This window comes from Ambystoma mexicanum, chromosome 2p, assembly GCF_040938575.1.
Source record: "Ambystoma mexicanum isolate Mex_15411 chromosome 2p, UKY_AmexF1_1, whole genome shotgun sequence".
In the NCBI taxonomy this organism is placed as follows: Eukaryota; Metazoa; Chordata; class Amphibia; order Caudata; family Ambystomatidae; genus Ambystoma; species Ambystoma mexicanum.
The window spans coordinates 677,395,249-677,410,562 of NC_090923.1; positions in this window are offsets into that span (position 1 = coordinate 677,395,249).

The window sequence follows — 15,314 nt, forward strand, 5'->3', positions numbered from 1 at the left end:
GAATTACCCTGAAAGTGTTTTACGCTTTTTCCAGGCTTTCAGAGAACAAACTACTAGAAGGATAAAAAGCAATGAATATAGAAATAATCTTACATCTCAAAAATAGAAGTCGAGCCAAGTGACAAAAGAGGTAGTAAAACGAAATATATTGGTTTATAATCATCAGTGAGCATAGGTCCTGCTTCCAAGGTCATTTCTTATTGAAAGCTAAATTAGAAAATGAAAACAAATTATGAAAAAGGGGGAGTAACCTGACATTGACAGCTGAGCTATCCTTCCTTGCAAGGTCATTTGATCAGTGTAGCTCAACAGAACGAATAGGGCAAATCAGAAAGAGCAGGCCGTGTTCCAATGCAAGAAAGCTGCTCTCTAAGCATTCCCAACGTAAAAGAGCCTGCTCCTAAAATCATTAACCGGATATGGTTGATGCATATGGTGCCTATCCATAAAAGCAACATATCCAATGAACGGCTAAACCTCAGAGATTCATTTATATGTGGCCTACAGTTTTTTTCACTGAGGCTGCTACCACAAGTTATGATTTCATTTAATGTATTATGTGGTCGGCTGACAGCTGGATTGTCTTCTCCAACATGTCTGCTGTACTTGATGGTATGGCTTCCTTTCTAGATTGACGGGCGGAACATTCAGAAGAATTATGGGTGAAATACATGCCTTCCTGTCAGGTGGTTGCAGAGAAGTATAAAAGCAGCAAAACAGGAACAGTGCAAGTCTTTTTGTTCGTTTGTTCGTTGTCTCTCTTGGTTGCCATTCAGTTGGCGTTCACTTGGCCTCACCTCTGCCGCGATTGTCCTCAAAGTCGAACCAGACAGATGTATATGTAACCCTAGGCCCAAATGGGGCAGAAATAAGTAAACACATCCACACACACCATTAATTATTTATTTTGATGAAGTCATAGGGCCTATATGTGTTTGATGGTGAACTGTGTGTTGACTCAAGGCCACCTGCAGCAGGGGTCTAATTAAATGTTCGTGATTAAGATAATGGTCTGATGATCCCAGTGGGTTTCAGAGGTATGGGCTGTGCCAACTGGGGACAGTTGTAAGGATCCGTTGGATGGAGGGGGAGATTTGAGATAAACAGTGCTGATCCCTGGGGTGCTGCTGCCCTTGGTTGGAGAGGCAAGGCAGAGAGGAGCTCATTTGGCGAGCATTGAGCGGCGAGAATTTGCCCATTTCTCATGGCACTGTGTTGAGAGGCAGCAGCTTGTGGGAAGACCTTCTGTCAGGCCGGCGGCATGCGGAAGGCTGGCAGCGTCAGGGCCGAGTCCACATGCAGGGAGAATCCTGGGGAAGGAGGACGGAGTGAATTGAAGATGAGGCATGTCGGCAGCCACCGTCCCCTGATAAAGATAGTAGGGAGGATGGATTGCAACCATGAGGTCATGTCTACACTGGTGTGATGTATCTTGAAAGCCATGGACCCGCCCCTGTCGTCATCGGTGCATGTGAAAAGAATACCAGAGGGCCTGGACATTGGTTTGGAGCGAGGTGAGTTTGCTAACCCAGCAGTGAGGAGAGGGACTAGGTGATGTGCAAGTAGGGCTACTATGAGATCGGGTGAGTGGGGGGACTGGCGTGGGCTGCCCCTCTTAATCACCACCTGGGCACAGTAATAGAGAACATGGGTGCCTGTCCCTGAGGAGTACTTATTGCTTGACAGTAGTCTGAGACTCTAATGTAATGGAATTACCATGAGGTGGAGAACGCAAGTTCATCAGCCGGCCAACATGCAGATACTGGACCCTAAGTAATTTTAATGGCTGACTGCAGCAGCCCAGGTTTAACATTGTACACCAGTTCCCAGTCAACATCAGACTCAACCCGTCACTTTCACAGTTCAGGAAGGAGCTCAAGACCCTCCCCTTCAAGGAGGGGCTACTCCCTAATGCCTGGGTTCACACATCATCCACTCCCCACCTGAGAATGTTTCTTCACCTGGTTGCTTGTAGACCCTTGCTGCCAAATTGCCCGCCCTCCCCCTTCCCACGTGTTGGCTCCCCATTCCCTTGTTCATCTGCCTCCCTCACCGGGCTTTTCCCCCTATGAATGTACAGCACTACGTTGCTTCCTGAAGCTAGGTCCATGCTCAATAAATACAATAATAATAATAATAATAATAATAATAACACTAATAATAATAATAACCAGTTCATTTGAATGCTGCAGCATCTTATAGGGTTACAGTTAAGAGCTCTGTATGAGTCGCTGAACCATGCCGTATATAGGGAAGTAATGAATCCATCAGTGGCAGCGATGGACCGCCGGGCAATCAAAGGAGCTACCTTCAAGCCTCAAGGTAGGGATATGGACCTGGGTTGGTTTAGTGAGCCCTGAGCAGTCCCTCATTCAGAATGCCATGGTTGTAGTATTTCCTAAAAGGTGGAGGATAGTCCCAGACTCTTAGCTAAGTGGTATCCTATGATATGGTAAGAATACCTGTATAGCGCAACTAGCACCAAAACTAGGCATCTTGGCACTGAAAAATCGCTAGAAATTCTATATGTATAATAAGTCACTTTGCACATAGATTATTTTGAATTCACATTGGCTTCATGAAAAGGGCCATGTCGTTGTTTTGAATACTAGCAGGTTATCCCCTCCTAGGAAATGAGGCATCAATAACACAACTTCAATTTAATTTGTATCGTAGAAACATTAACATACCAACAACACAAAATAGAGTTCGTTTGTCACCAACAAGCACTAATTTGACAGAAATACTGATTAGCCAAGATCACAACATAAATTTGGTTTGTTTTATGTTTGATTAAGTTACTCATTACTTGTTTAGCGCTAATGTTCTCATTATTAATCTTAGCATAGTAAGATATTGCTTCTTTGAATCTTCGCACAATTCAGTATCTACTGCTAAAGAAATGCTTTCTTCCACCCATGATTATTCTTCTGTCTGATGTGGTTCAATACCCCAATCATCCTAACTTCTTATTACCAAAGGTTGTTTTAAGTAGCATGTAAGCGCAGCATGATAAATGCATGTTTCTGGACTTTCTCCATGTGTCAGGCGCCATTTTGAAACTCTTATATAACTGCTGTGGTTGCAGCAACACGAATAGGACTGATTTTGGTTTAAGCTCTTATTGACCATTTCGTTTATTTTTTTGTTCTTCCCCTTTTTTGCCTGATTGCTTAATTTTGAAGTTGAACACTTCTTTATGTCATACAAGACGAATGATCATAACATTTTTATATTTGGATTTGCTGTTGAAAGATGTAATAAAGCTAGTGAAGCATAATACTCACCTCTACGTCTCCTTAATAGAAATAGTACTCCCGAATACTGACTAATGTGGGTAATCTATATATTATTAAACAATAAGTTATACAATGTAGTGATTATGAAGTTTTATAAGCAATTATGTAGGTCATTGACTAATTATTTTATAGGTGTTTGATTTGTGGGACAAGATCAAAGTGGCTAGGAGTTCCTACAAGAAGCGCATAACCAAACAAAACAAGAGCACTTACTCAAGTGAATGATGACAAAACAGAGATCATCATCCTGGGCACTCCCTCGACCCTCAAAAAACTCAGCCCTGAATACTCAGCATTCAACATAGACAATAATATTATTACTGTCGCCAAGGAGGTTAAAACCCTGGGTCTCTATCTGGACTCCACTCTCTCCTTCAACAAGCAGGCCAATGCCTTGGCCTCGGCCACAGCATATACATGCAAGTTGATTAGAGCTGGCAAGGCCTTCATGTCACAGGACAGTTGCATCACCCTAGCCAGAGCCCTCATCTTATCCAGGCTGGACTACTGCAACGCTCTTTACATAGGAGCCAATAAACAAACCATCAAAAAAATCCAACTCCTACAAAATAATGCGCTGAGAGCACCCCTAGGAATCCCCAAGAGAGAACATATCTCTAATACCAGAAGAGCCAACAACTGGCTCTCCACTCATGATAAAATGAAACTAAAAACTGCCTCCCTCACCCACAAATGCTTGAACAATGCAACACCTCATTACCTATCCGACAGATTCACTTTGAAGCCTACCACAAGAATCATCAGACTCGCCAACACAAGCTACCTCTGGGTCCCCAGATACAAACGTGCCAAAATCGGAGGCAGCAGCTTCCAGGGCAAGGCAGCTCTCCTATGGAACTCTCTACCATCCCCTCTAAGAATCAATCAAACCTATCACAAGTTCCGCCAGAGCATCACTAGTTGGCTCAAAGATGCCGACATCTAGGCATATATCTTGCTAACTTACCCCGGCACCTCTCTCTACACTGCATGCACCAACCGCACCAACTACTTTGTAAAACTTGGCATGCCTTCAATGTACCTGTCTGTATATATCGTAACCCTATTGTGCCCACATGTAACCAATCGGCACCTGCACACAAATGTATTTTACATGTTGTAACCAAGCTTTGAATATCCTTATGCCTTGCGCCTGAATACCCTTGGGTCTGGAGCGCATTACAAATAATAAACTAAACTAAACTCACATTGTTGGCCCCACTAGGGATGCAAAGCAATTCTGGTTGCTAGCTGCCGATATTGTAGCAAGAGGGCAGCTCTTGTTAAGCTCTACAGTTCAACTCTGAGAATGGGTTTGCATATTTCTGCTCCTATGCCAAGCATTGACTGTGGATTTAACTTGCGTCTAACTACTCTGCAGTCATTCCAGGGGTACAATAGACAATTTCACCCATTGTTGGGTCTAGAAGGAACAATGGTTTTATTTGCCAGAAATTGGGCTACGAGAAGAGCGGGGCCCTAATAGGATTGTTATAGATCTTGTTCTAGTGACTCGTGTACAGCCTTCACACCAAGCCTTCTGTCTTATAAAACAATGTTGTTGCAGCTGGCCATTACCCGCTACTCATGATTAGAAGCTCTGAAAATTCCAGAAGAATGATTGTGGTTGGTCTACATACAGTTTATGGTCCAATAATATCACTACACTTGAAGTATAATCTGTATGTCATTCTTCTGAAAAGAGGACTAATCTTGGGGCCAAGAAGTCAAAGTGTTGCCCTTAAAAAAGGATATGAACAAATGGCCAAACATTAAGATTTATATGCTACAATTTCAAGATCGGTAGTTACTTATCAGCAACAGCCCTTATTATATCGAAGCCCACATGAAAAAGGGTTTGATACTGTTATTTGTGTAAAGATCTGGGCAGTTTTGGTGGTGAAGGTGGGAGTCCATTTTAACATGACATAATGCCAGCTGCTGTATGAATGAGATGCGCCAGTGATGCCAGCCGCTGTATCAACGAGATGCGCCTGTGACGTCAGCTGCTGCTTGAACGGGATGCGCCTGTGATGCCAGCTCCTGCAAGAACAGGATGCACCTGTGATGCCAGCTTCTGCAAGCACGGGATGCGCCTGTGATGCCAGCTCCTGCAAGAACAGGATGTACCTTTGATGCCAGCATCTGCAAGAACGGGATGTGGCTGTAATGCCAGCTCCTACATGAACGGGATGCGCCTGTGATGCCAGCTCCTGCAAGAACGGGATGCGGCTGTAATGCAGCTCCTACATGAACAGGATGCACCTGTGATGCCAGCTTGTGCAAGAACGGGATGCGCCTGTGATGCCAGCTCCTGTAAGAACAGGATGCGCCTGTGATGCCAGCTCCTGCAAGAACAGGATGCGCCTGTGATGCCAGCTCCTGAAAGAAGAGGATGCACCTTTCATGCCAGCTTCTGCAAGAACGGGATGCGCCTGTGATGCCAGCTCCTGCAAGAACAGGATGCACCCGTGATGCCAGCTTCTGCAAGAACAGGATGCACCCGTGATGCCAGCTTCTGCAAGAACAGGATGCACCTGTGATGCCAGCTTCTGCAAGAACAGGATGCGCCTGTGATGCCAGCTTCTGCAAGAACAGGATGCACCTGTGATGCCAGCTTCTGCAAGAACGGGATGCGCCTGTGATGCCAGCTTCTGCAAGAACAGGATGCACCTGTGATGCCAGCTTCTGCACGAACGGGATGCGGCTGTAATGCCAGCTCCTGCAAGAACGGGATGCACCCGTGATGCCAGCTTCTGCAAGAACAGGATGCACCTGTGATGCCAGCTTCTGCAAGAACAGGATGCACCTGTGATGCCAGCTTCTGCACGAACTGTGATGCCAGCTCCTGCAAGAACGGGATGCGCCTGTGATGCCAGCTACTGCAAGAACAGGATGCGCCTGTGATGCCAGCTCCTGCAAGAACGGGATGTGCCTGTGATGCCAGCTCCTGCAAGAACGGGATGCGCCTGTGATGCCAGCTCCTGCAAGAACGGGATGCGCCTACGGGATGCGCCTGTGATGCCAGCTCCTGCAAGAACGGGATGTGCCTGTGATGCCAGCTCCTACATGAACGGGATGCGCCTGTGATGCCAGCTCCTGCAAGAACGGGATGTGCCTGTGATGCCAGCTCCTGCAAGAACGGGATGCGCCTGTGATGCCAGCTCCTGCAAGAACGGGATGTGCCTGTGATGCCAGCTTCTGCAAGAACGGGATGCACCTGTGATGCCAGCTTCTGCACGAACGGGATGCGGCTGTAATGCCAGCTCCTGCAAGAACGGGATGCACCCGTGATGCCAGCTTCTGCAAGAATGGGATGCACCTGTGATGCCAGCTTCTGCAAGAACAGGATGCGCCTGTGATGCCAGCTCCTGCAAGAACGGGATGCGCCTGTGATGCCAGCTCCTGCAAGAACGGGATGCGCCTGTGATGCCAGCTCCTGCAAGAACGGGATGCGCCCGTGATGCCAGCTCCTGCAAGAACGGGATGTGCCTGTGATGCCAGCTCCTGCAAGAACGGGATGCGCCCGTGATGCCAGCTCCTGCAAGAACGGGATGCGCCTGTGATGCCAGCTTCTGCAAGAACGGGATGCGCCTGTGATGTCAGCTCCTGCAAGAACGGGATGTGCCTGTGATGCCAGCTCCTGCAAGAACGGGATGCGCCTGTGATGCCAGCTCCTGCAAGAACAGGATGCACCTGTGATGCCAGCTCCTGCAAGAACAGGATGCACCTGTGATGCCAGCTTCTGCACGAACGGGATGCGGCTGTAATGCCAGCTCCTACATGAACGCGATGCGCCTGTGATGCCAGCTCCTGCAAGAATGGGATGTGCCTGTGATGCCAGCTTCTGCAAGAACGGGATGCACCTGTGATGCCAGCTTCTGCAAGAACAGGATGCACCTGTGATGCCAGCTGCTTCATGAATAAGATGTGCCTGTATGAGCTTAATTTCATTTGTGTTCTTTTGTAGTACACTAATAAACTGAAAGGTATAACAGCACAAGAGGCAAAGAGGGACGGTCAGGATCAATGGCAGACACTAGAAGAGGAGAACCTTGATGTTTTCCTCCTTATGCAGTAACTCCTCAGGCAGAGAATTCAAATGTTTGGACACAACAGCTCTGAGCAGATCACCAAATACTCTTGAACAGTTAAATCACAATATTATCACAGCACACTTTTTCTTGGAGCATGAAGATCCTGCTGGAAAGCACGATTCACTGAGGTAGATAGGAGCTTGGTCATACATTGCTTTGTGAGCCAAGGCTTGAGAGTGAAACCCTACACATGCTCTCACAGTGATCAGGGGAAGCTCCAGAAGCACTGCTGATGTAGGTTCATGACTCAGGGACCCTGCTACCCCTCTGGCTGCAGCAGCGCATGTAGACTTTGGAGCGTCTATTGTGAGACACAGTGGGTCTCGGACAGTAATGTCCAAGTTGACTGAGTAAAGTTAGGTAAGAGTTAATTGGAGCTGCAGACATGACTAACCCAGGAGTACAAAAAATGGTGACACCTGAGAGAGAGAGAATTGTGCGCGTAGCCTAGTTATCCTGTGAGTAGAGTGTGTTGAAGAAACCAACAGAAGTGCTGTTCTGTTTTTTTATTGTTTTCAACTGAGCAAGATGCCTTTCCTGCACTCCTAAGTCTACAAGGAGATGCTTACTATAGCTGCTATAAAGTAAGGTCAAATACATGACTGATGGGCGTCCCAAGACGCTGCAGTCGCAGGAAGACATTTGTACGAATCTATTAAAATTCACCAGACTCTATTCCGAATAAAGGACTCCTATCAATTTTGCTGCAGCCCCAGGCATGCCAAACCAGTGGTGAAGATTGCTCTTTAGTAATATGGAGGATTATCAAAGAGCACTTCAAACAGCTGCCAGTATGCATTATATACAGCTGTTATTTGGACCATTACATGTAACAGTCGTGGACCATAGCCACACGTCCTTTAGTATGGGTATATAGGTTTACGGAAAAGTACATCAGCAGGGACGTTATTTCACCAAAATGTCAGGGGTAATGTAAGTGATATCACATGACCCTTCACCCCACGATGACATCACATGAAGTGATGTCGTTTGACTCCGCCCCAAGTGACATCACAGGAAGTGATGGCAAATTCAGATGCGTCTAGCCCCCATGTTGCCAAGTACTCTCATTTCAGCCAGACATAAAAATTAGGGACAGATGGAAGCATGATTTGTCCACAATCACACATTTGGGAAATGTCATTTTCCAGATTCGACGTGGGGTCTATATGTAAAACATACATAATGCAGTATTTGTAACAGGGTAACCGAAATCTGTAAAGCAGGCTACAGCTATGAAACATCTATAGATCAATGGACACAGAAATAGACGTTAACTGTGGCATTACTGTGTTGAACAAGCCAAAAAATCACTGACCTGTGGAGGAGTGCGCTGCTGTTTACCCAGGAGAAAAATGTTGCATGAGCAAGGCCTGAAAATTATATCATTGACCAGGATTTAGTATCAACAAAACTCCCTGGTTATAAATGTATTTATGTATGAGTCAGCTACCACTACTATAGAAGAAACCTATTAGACTGGTCTGAGTACACACAGGTGGGTGCACTTGATAATGTTATCTTTGCTGGATTGTGATACCTGGGAAAGGTTATTTCAACATACCCAAGACCCTAACTGTAATACTGGGTGCCAGAGGACTTTAAAAAACACCATTTAATGTAATATCATTGCTGAAAGCATAAATCCATGGCACCACACAGTTATTTTAAATTGAAGACACCCAGGAGTTGCTTCTCACCTGGGGATGTTAGGAATGTGCATCCTATGTTCCTTTCCCTATGCTGCTGTTAATACAATGCTTGCTCTTAGTTTACTAGGATTTAGGACCACCTCACAGGGTCCTTGGTTCCATACATCACTGCATGGAACTTGGAACCAGGCTGTCCACAAGTTGGCTGGGTTCCAGATTCCATGCAGTGTCAGTTGGTGTGGGTATGAGCTTGGGATCGCTGCTTGACAAGGCTTGTCTTACATTGTACCCAATGAAGCCTTTTCATTGAAGCCAGGAGATGTACAGCTTGTCTTACTCCAGGAACTGATCCTAACAACTGGGGACGAGGATCAAAGAAGCAGCAGCGACCTCTGGAATCTGAGTTCCATCACGTATGCACGCATTCGTGGAAACATATACGCAGTTCTCTTTCAACTGGACTAACGCGAGAAACACATATTGCGGGCAGCTGCGGAGTGAAATTGTTTGCAGGATTCATCCCCAGTCTTTATTTCCTATGCTATTAAGGTAACCAGATCTGCCATGTGGTCAGTTTGTTATCAGAGGCGAATGTGTGACTTTTTCTTCAGGTTCATATTGATTTAGTAACTAACAAGGCTGCTCTATCATAGTAGACACACTCTACAATGTAGCGAGGACTGGAAATATTTAACAAGCAAATCATCATTTTGAGTGGGAACTAACATGTTTGATCTTCCCTGCCCGCACAATTTATATTTGATACTTGGCTCAATCCTAAATCTCATTCATTATATAGTCATCCTTACCTTTTTAGGTTCTACTTAATTCTATGGACATGCATACTATCTAGCATTCGAGACTCATCAATACTATCGAAGCTCATCCGTATCATCTACATTCCATTAATGGACACATCATTTGGATCCCATTAGGAAAACCAGAATACAGGTAGGAGCTGTTTAGAAGTTGTCTAATGTTTAAGCCTATGCTTTTCATCCCATCAGAGCAGTGGCGTCGCTAGGAGGACCTGGGGTGGGGTGGGCCTCTCCTCTGAAATCCCGGGCCCTCCCTTGTGCCCCCCTCCCGCTTCAGCTGGGCTAATTTCTCTGCACTGTCTGCAGTGCTGTGTTCACTGTAACAGCACACACACAGGGTCGCAATCAATGCTGCAGCACAACAATGAAGAGCTGTTAAGTTCCCTCTGCAGCCAATAGCAGCCCCTCCACTCCGAATGTAGTGACTTAATGGTTAATGCCTGCATTCTGATGGAAGTGGAGGTGCAGTGAGGAGTGGTAGTTGGTGTGCACAAAAGATTCTCCGCAGGATTGCTTCTGACGTCACACATTGCCCTTATATAGGCGGCCCCCTTACTTTTGTCTGCGTCCTCCCTTCTTTTGTCTGTATCTCCCTCTGTGCCCCTCCTAAATTTGATTCCTGGCGACGCCACTGCATCACAGCAATCAAGGTGACCTGGCACTGCAGCACTGCAATAGCTTTCCTGGGTAAACCCTTGCTGTGGCATTGCTGAACTTCAAGCATATGAAAGTAAGACGTGTTCATGATTGAACGTCTACTGACGTGTCAATGATCTGTGCAGCGCTAAAAACAGAGGAAGAGAAAGCCAAGCACACATTCACTGTAGTTCACTTTTAAACACAGTTTTTGCCAAGACGTAACCCTATAAGACTGCAGCGATCCTTAAATGGGGACCAGCAGTTTCTACAAGTGATGGGCCACGCCACACAAAAAGGGTTGATAAACCAATGTTTTTCGAGGTGATGCATCTGCCATGAAATGCAAGAGATCACAGAACGTAAAGGACAACCTCACCCCATGTGCCGAGAAGATGTGGGTGCATAACAGGAGCAGGACCCGCTTCATTCACCCGGGGTAAGCTGCTTTACTTTGTAATTGTAAACTGTATATTTTCCATTTTTAAGGCTATTGGAAGGGTTTGAAGCTGTATGGGAGTACAGTACCATCTGCTGTTTTCTTCTAACTACAGCAATTCCTATTATGAACGCCTCATTCATTTTCTATTGGCATTGGAGGGATTTTATATCCGTTGTGTAGTACCATGGTTCGAAAGAAGTGGGGGACCTTTTGACGCTCATTCAATGCAATCTGTTTAATAGAGTGGAGGCTCTGGATGATGCAGAATATTGGTGTCTTGCACTTGAGCTTTGCACTTTAAATAAGCACATGGAATCTGGGGTCCTAGTTAATATCTATCTATGACCTTGCACGTCTACTCAAGCTGAGAAGATATTATGGGAAGGTGGTTATCAGGAGAACGCATTTGACGTGCATGCAGATACAAGTCACCTTGTTATGGGATACATGAATGCAAAGCTAGTAGGGCCTCGGACAGCCATGTTAGAGCTGTCTGAGTCCACCAAGCTTGCCCCTTGCCTAAATAGTAAGAAGGGTGGCAGACTATTGGAGAATGTTATGCTAAGATGTTTCCACACTCATCTGAATGGAGATTTTCTGGTAGATGTTCCACCTCATCCTACCTTGGTTAGTGACAGTCATTTCTCAATTGATTATATTTGAATTTGGATTTTTTAGATGAACAATTGTATTGATTTTAAGGTAATTGACAGACTTGAAAGTGACTATAACCGCCTCTTCTGTTCTATGGAATTGTCAGCTGCATATGACAAGAATAATGAAATGCAGAAGAAAAGCTGCAATAACCAACGTAACGTAGCGCCCCTATCAGGGACGAAGCTAGTAAGGTGGTTGACGTTAAGGACCTTTTAACTAAATGTGAAACTACAGCCCCGAATCTTACCTGGGGAGGGAACTACTAATGGAATTCAACTCCTGAAAGATTTCTCCACCCTTTGTGACATCATGGTTCTTGCGATCAAACCCTTAAATCTATCCAAAGGACCTGAGAGGGAAGACAGCATGTCCTTTGGTTCGATGCTAACTGCTGTCCAGCAAGGTTGGTGTTATACAATTCTCTAAAATGTAATAATCTTTGAAATACAAGAAAGACTGATTTTTAAAAAAAAAGGATTATAAAGTCCAAATAAGAGTGAAAGGAAGGACTATAAATGAAAGCAATGGGATATGTTTTGCGAGCGGTCAGGGGGCAAGGACACTTGACTATTCTGGTGATTGTAACCAAAGTTACAAATGCTGTAACACATACTTCAGATAGTGGAGTGACTGGGTCTCTCACTTTCAGAAGGTTCTTTTTGACGCTGATGCTGCAACCATGTCATGTTCAGCAGATCAGACCAAGGTCACACCTCCACAGTCACTGAAATTCAAATAAGGCTTAAGTCTCTGAAAGAGAGGAATGGCTCCTGACCCTGATCAAATCAAACCTGCAATGTTTCTAGCCCACTAAGATTGGTGGGGAGATATTTAAAACGTTTTTCAGTAGAGCAATCCAGTCGAATAGGCTCCCAGAGTCCTGGTCCGATAGCATTATAGTTCTGATATTTAGAAAGAGAGACCCTACAGACCAGAGCTGCTATTGACCTATAGCATTCCTTGATATCTCGGGAAAGCACTTCACACGCTGGATTTCTAGCACACTGGAGGAATGGGTACATCCCTCCAACTTCATTTCAAGCAGTGAAGCTGGCTATCAACTAGGCTGTTCACCTATCGACCACTGTAAGATAGTAGCTACTGTGGTAGATACATACAACAGGATGTGGGCTTTGTGTAGCCTTTCTGGACCTAAAGCAAACATTTGTCTTGGTGGACAGGAACACACTATGGCTCAATTGAGACTATCTAGGGATTCCAGAGGCTCTTCTTAAAGGAATCCAATTGGTTTATACAAAATATACATGTCTGATAGTAAGGTGGTGGACCAGGTCTTCAGCAGCCTTTGAGTCATATAGGGGAGACAACAGGTCCATCCACTAGCTCTACTACTATTTGCATTAATGCTGGCGGATTTATATTGTGTCTAGTTGACCATCATCATGCAGCACCCTCTCTAAATGGTACAAAATAGCGTTTTCTGCTGTATGCCAATGATACAACTTTGATGGATTTAACTATGATAGCCCTACAGAGAAGTCCCCTGGCAGCAAATATTTATTTTAAATCTCCAAAGCTTGAACTGAATTTAGTTTTATAATTTGGAACGAAAACATGCACATTTAAATGGTGTGTAGATGGTGATAGTATAGAGGCTGTTTAACATTGGGATTCATGCATTTGTTAAATCTGAAGATAGGGGGACTTTTAAAATCTTACTATACGTTTGGTGCTCAAGTTCTTATAAAATATATAAAAGTATTTAATGCTAAAATACCTTCGGTTGATCTTTATGGAGCTAAGATATGGTGTAACTCTGGCCTAGGTCTCCTGGAAATGATCCAAAACCGGTTCCTAAAATCAATTCGGTGTGTCCCAAATTGCACTCCAATATGTGCAATCAGTTTGGAACTTGCAATTTCCCCATCCTCCGTATTCCTTTGTGCTGCCGTTCCACTTAGATATTTAGCTAAGGAATTTTCTGCAGGGCTCCTTAACCATAATGTTGAAAATTCAGTTTGTGAACTTAATAATTGGGGATCAACAAGCGCCTCTCTTCGGTGGTCTCATATTTTAACTTTGTGTCCAAAAGGGAACCTCTCGAACCCCATGATGCCTCAAAAGAAGGCCCTTATGGTGGAAATAAAAATCACGGCAGCAGTGGATTAACGCACACAAGATTGGGGTACTGCAAAGAATCGCAGCTCCTTAAAACATGTCCCAGAAGACTATCTGAGTTTAATACTTTCACTGAGGCTATGATCACTTTGAATTCGCGTTCAATTAAATGTTCTCCCAACCGGTGATAAAGCCTGATGCCTGACTAGCCTTGTGGCTAATAAAACCTCTGACTGTAAAATGGGAGACATTGATTACCTCTCTCACAGTTTATTGCTCTGTTCTTTATATATGATATATGGAAAAGTCTAAATAGGCCACATTTGTACTGACCATCAATTAAAAGAAGATGGGAAGCCCAAATGACAATTCTCTCAACTCATGATTAATAGCTTAACTACGGTGTGGCTTGTTTTATTGATGCAGCAATAAATCTAAGATTCGGTTAACAAATCTATATGTACAGTTTATAATGCAATATGTCTTTTAATGTGTTTTTGTATATTTTGTATTTAATTTTAATGGTGGAATTCGAATAAAATGTGTTAGTTGTTGTTGTCTTCTTTCTTTTTATGTAGATTCGTCATTTTGCTGTATGTTTCCTTACTGTAGCACCCACACCTCTGCCAGTGCTTAACTTCAGCTTGGATGACGCAGTGCCAGTGAAGAACACCATCGAGTGGGTGAATTGTCAGGGCCAAGAACAACTTTCTGTTTAACTTCTATTTAATGTAGTATAGGTGCAACGAGCCACAATAAGCCAGTCGATGACACATGGAGTGGGAAAATGAGAGAAGTCAGAACCTTTCTACAATCTTGACAACAGGGTGGAGATGCAAGAAGTGCACAAGAAGCCATCGGACAACACTATTGTGTGGGGAAAGGGTCAGGGGCGGAAATGCAAGGAGTGATTTGTGATGAAAAGGCTGATGTTTAGCAAGCCCAAGAATGGGAGGCACATCAAAAAAGCCCACACATCCTGGATGATATTTTACCACTCAAGGAACAAAGGGGCCTATTCTGACCCTGCAGGACAGGAAAAAAGGTGCCAGTATTTCCATATATCAGCACTTTTCCGGACCGGCAACATACAAATTTGCCAGTGAGGGTTGTGACGAATCAACTTACGGGGCACCAGTGGTCCAGGGATGAATATCGGTTTCTAAACCATCAGTCAGCCCCACACCTCTAGGACACCAGAAGGGATCCAAACAGATTGAAAGCACAAGTAAATTAGAAACCTCCTTGTCCAATGTTGGTAACGTGGACGAAATGGCAGGCATATCTCTGTAAGGTTGTGGATCGTTGGTTAGTTGCAACACAGCAAAAATACAATTTTTACCCAATGATAAAAGGCACTGTCCAGTAAAGGTTGTATAAAGATATTTAATTTATAATTATAACAACAGACAGTTCTAGCACACTACAAAATATAACCCAACCTGCAAAGGGACACAGAGGACAGACAGTTTCACGAAGGAAAGGGATGCACTCTGGATACTGATTGGAGGGTAGTTGGTAAAGCAATCAGTCTTGATGGTTCAAGGTTATTTGGTTGCAGCACCAAGGAAGAAAGGGGTCATAAATGTCACTTAGGGCCTTCGGAGAAGGACCAGGGGGACAGAACCACAGTG